Here is a 4,792-nt window from a genome sequence, read left to right as displayed (position 1 = left end):
TGCAGGATGCTCTTTTCAAATATACCTATTGACTTTATGATTGCTCTCCTGAATTCTAACTCTGATATATTGCTTATATCCATATCGATTAGTTCTGTGGCAGAGGACATTGTCTCTATTTCTTTTCTTTGTTGAGAGTTCCTCCTCCTAGCCATTATGTTGAGGGATGGTGGATTGAATGAGCAGAGTCCAAAATATCAACAATGACCCAACAACACGCTAGCAAAATCCGGTGTGATCAGAAGCCACCATGAAAAACAAAGCCAAAATGAAACACAAAAGTAAAATCTAATAATTAAAAAAAAATAAAAAGACTGTAGGGGAATGGGGACTATAATCTCCCCTTGTGGACAAAACAGGTGTTTCAGCTGTTCCTGGGTGTATTTTGGTCTGTTGTTAAAGTACATTACATCTCAAAATTACAAGGAAGGTAAGAATTGTATATATATAAAGGTAAAATTGAATTCGGTGAAAAAGTGACTAAAATAAATCTTATCTATAAAAATACAGGTTTAAAAATACATGTTAAAAAGCGACTATGAGATATAAATTGATATAATAAACATCTAGCTGAAATGAGGAGAAGTTAAAAAAAAAAGAGAAAAAGCATAAGAAACAGAAAAGAAATAAAAGGGAAATGTTATCTGAAAAATAAGTCATGAGGCCACACCTAGAGCTCAATATACTGTTTTACCCTGGCATTGGGTATCTATTAAAAGGATCATACAGTTCATATATTTTCTTTTATTAATGTGGTGTATCATGTTGATTGATTTGTGAATACTGAAACACCCTCTCAGCCCAGGAATAAGTCACATTTGATTGTGGTGACCTCATGGAGACTGACATTTTGGAGTCATTGGAAGATCTAAGTAATAAAGTGTCCATTTTTGGAAGATGGTGCTCTGTCTCTGGCAGAGTTTGCCAAACTCTGTGCTTAACTGGATTCTGAATTAAGAGTGTTTTGTAAACTAGAGGAAAATGTGCAAACCACTAACAGCCTGAGTGAAGCTGAAGAATTCCAGCTAGGGGTGAGTGGGCTACTAGGCAAGATGAACTGTCCATATCTATCATTAACATCTGCAGATGTGACCAAGTGCCTCAGAAGAATTGCCTCCTTTTGCTTACATACCTCATCTCAGAACTAAAAGCTACCAGAATATACTCTGTGTGAATATTCCTCCATAAAAGCTCAAGAAGGAGGCAGTAGTGAGGTCTTTCAAGTGTTGATAGGCATATATATATATATGATTAAAAATATTAAGGGAGACATAAGCAAAAGTTCTTTCCAATCATGTGGGAAAAACTTTATTGAAGAGGTCAATTGGACCACACACTGGGAAAAGATAGAATCAATTAACAAAGCCATAGCCAATGAATATGCAGTTCAGAGAAAGCTTCTAAAAAACATTTGCATGTCAGTGTCCAGTCTTTTGAATGGTCTGACAGAGCTAATAGAAAAATCAGCAAAGGTCTACCAGACAAAAAGCTCGATTTTTTCTCCTAAAAGTACTACTTCTGTTGCTAATATTTTGACTGCAAGATAAGACTTGTTGAAGATTTTAAGGACAAGCAGTGACTCTCTAAGAGAAAAGACTGCCTGTGCCATCAATAAAGTATTGATGGGCAGGGAACCTGACAGAGGAGGTAGACCTCCACTTCCAGAGATGCCTTCCTGTTGGAAAAGGCAAGATGGCCCCTAGCAGCAAGTAGGAGGCTAAGGATGAGGGATAGATGGTTATAAAAATTCATCATATGGAGATCAAGTATGTCATGAAAAAGGAGGAGAGAGAGGAATGTGGTGGCTATGACCATAGTAGCCATAGGGGAAGAAAATTAAATAAGCATCAAAGTGCCTGGACAGGTAGAAGGAGTGGAGAAAGAGGTGGCTACCAAGATGGTTTTTATTGAGATTCTGGTTTCCAGCCAGGTGCCTATCATGGTGGCCACAGTGGTAGCTATCAAGGTGGTGGTTATGGTGACTTCCAAACATCTATAAAAGCAGAAAGTGGATACCAGTGTGATGGATGCCAGCAGGACAATAGATACCAAGACAGTGAGCGCCATAATGATCAAGGCAGTAGTCGTGGAGAGAGAGGTGGTCACAGAGGCCAAGGTGGATGTGGAGGCCAGGGAGGAGGTTGAAGAGGAATGTAGAGCCAGAATTATCACCAAGGGGAACAATTTGAACAGTGTGTTCAGCATGGAGTTTATTAGTATAATCATTCTGAATTTAGAGAGGAAAGAAATGCAAATTGAGGCCACAGAACCTTACACTTTGCTAGAGCTCAAGTAATAGAAACTTAGTTTCAGAATCCTGAGCCCAGCATCAATTTAGAATTAATGTGAGACCACAGGTGGAAGGCAGATTCTTGCTTGGCATAAGTATTTATAGGTCTTCACTCAATTCTGTTGCTGGGTTTACTTTTTTTTTTTTTTTAAGGATTTATGTAACACAGTTTGATAATCTTACTTAACATCTCTCTTTTATATAAAGAACTTTTAAAAAGGCAATCAAAACTTCCTTTAATTGATCAGTAGATTAATTCCACAGTCAGAATATGCATTTTTTAGGAAGAAATTACTTGAATAAGTAGTTTTCAAAAAGAAGTTTTGGAAATGAGGATTCACCTAGACTTTTTTTAGGTTTACACCTAGGAAACTTCCTCAAACAATCCATTTATATATGTTTTCCTTAATGTATTCTAATGCCTATTTTCCAAACACAGTTCTGCTCTGACTGGCTTTTTATTCAGAGACATGATGCCACATTTGTTTCATGATAGAGTTCAGGTCATTTCCTATTAAATGAGCTTTTATGCAGATAGCACATTCAGTAGCTTTGTCCATATAATGGGATACTGTATCATATGCTCAACTCTGAAAACCTTGAACATGGCCAAAATCTATAAGGATTCTAAAAGCAAACTATTTCATGAATGTACAGTACCTGTAGGCATTTTTATAGTATAACAACTCAAACTGACATGTATCCACTCAAAACAAATTCCTCCTTAAACCTTATATTTACTTGGGGCGCCTGGGTGGCTCAGTGGGTTAAGCCGCTGCCTTCGGCTCAGGTCATGATCTCAGGGTCCTGGGATCGAGTCCCGCATCGGGCTCTCTGCTCAGCAGGGAACCTGCTTCCCTCTCTCTCTCTGCCTGCCTCTCTGTCTACTTGTGATTTCTGTCAAATAAATAAATAAAATCTTTAACAAAAAAAAAAAAACCTTATCTTTACTTGAAATCTGTTATAAGAAACAGAAAACTGAAATTTGTTTTATTCATGAGTTTATGCCACTGGCTCAGCAAATATAAGTTAGCTTGCTTTGGCCAGAACACATTTTTTTTATAAAGATTTTATTTATTTATTTGACAGACAGAGATCACAAGCAGGCAGAGAGGCAGGCAGAGAGAGAGAGAGAGGGAAGCAGGCTTCCTGCGGAGCAGGGAGCCCGATGCAGGGCTCGATCCCAGGACCCTGAGATCATGACCTGAGCCAAAGGCAGCAGCCCAAACCACTGAGCCATCCAGGTGCCCCCAGAACACATTTTTGTGATGGAAGAAATGTACTACTAAGTAAGAGGATGGATTTTTGCTTAGTTCAGGAGGTCCTTTATTATTGCTGGGGAAAAAAAAAAAAAAGCCTGGTTGAGTTGATGTTTTACATTTACTTACTGAAATCTACATGAAGCTTCTTGGTGGGATTTGTATACATAAACACTGTCAAACCGTAAAAGAAAATTGGAAGTGTGTTTTGTGTGAAAGGTGAGCAGTAAAGTATTTGTGTGTCCTCTATAAGTGAATGAATGAATGAATGAATATTTAGTAGAGTTCTCCTGTGAAGCCATCTAATCCTGGGTTGTTTTTTGTTGGGAGATTTTTTATTCAAATTTATTGCTGGTAATTGTTCTGTTCAAATTTTTCTATTTCTTTTTTATAAAAAGTGATCCAGTTTAATTCTTCCACATGTACCTGACCAGTTTCCCCAACACTATTTGTTGAAGAGACTGTCTTTCTTTTTTTTAAGATGGTGTTTATTAAATTGACAGACAGAGATCACAAGTAGACAGAAAGACAGGCAGAGAGAGAGAGAGGAGGAAACAGGCTCCCTGCTCAGCAGAGAGCTCAATGCAGGGCTCGATCTCAGGACCCTGGGATCACGACCTGAGCCAAAGGCAGAGGCTTTAACCCTCTGAGCCACCCGGGTGCCAGGAGACTATCTTTTTCCCATTGAATATTGTTTCTTGTTTTGTCAAAGATTAATTGATGATATAACTGTGGGTTTCTTTTTGGGATTTTTTAAATTGTGTTCCATTGATCTATGTGGTTCTCTTGTTGTTGTTGTTTTTGTCTTTGTTTTTGTTTTTTGCCAGTACCATACTATTTTGATTACTACAGATTTATAGTATAACTTGAAGTCTGGAATTGGGATGCCGCCAACTTTGCTTTGCTTTTTCAAGATTGCTTTGGGTATTTGAGGTTTGGTGGCAATGTAAACTCATGCAACCACTGTGGAAAACAGTATCTAGGTTCCTCAAAAAGTTAGAAATAGGGGTACCCAACTACCCAGAAATTAATTGCACTACTGGGTATTTACCCAGAAATACAAAAAATACTAATTCAAAAGGATACAATTATCTCTATGTCTATATTTGCATTATTTATAATACACAAATTATGAAAGCAGCTCAAATGTCCATTGGTAGATGAATGGAGAAAGAGGAAGATATATATTATGTGTCTATATAATATATTATGTAGACACTATATATATATATATATATATATA

At 37.4% G+C, this 4,792-nt stretch overlaps 1 pseudogene; it reads left to right on the top strand.

Moving 5' to 3' along the window:
- Window positions 1-812: 812 nt before the first annotated feature.
- Window positions 813-2,259, top strand: LOC132008746 (protein FAM98A-like; annotated as a pseudogene).
- Window positions 2,260-4,792: the final 2,533 nt, after the last annotated feature.

The sequence above is a fragment of the Mustela nigripes genome, unplaced genomic scaffold, assembly GCF_022355385.1.
Source record: "Mustela nigripes isolate SB6536 unplaced genomic scaffold, MUSNIG.SB6536 HiC_scaffold_857, whole genome shotgun sequence".
NCBI lineage: Eukaryota > Metazoa > Chordata > Mammalia > Carnivora > Mustelidae > Mustela > Mustela nigripes.
Note: the sequence above shows the minus strand (reverse complement) of the source record. Positions and strands in the feature narration are given on the sequence as shown.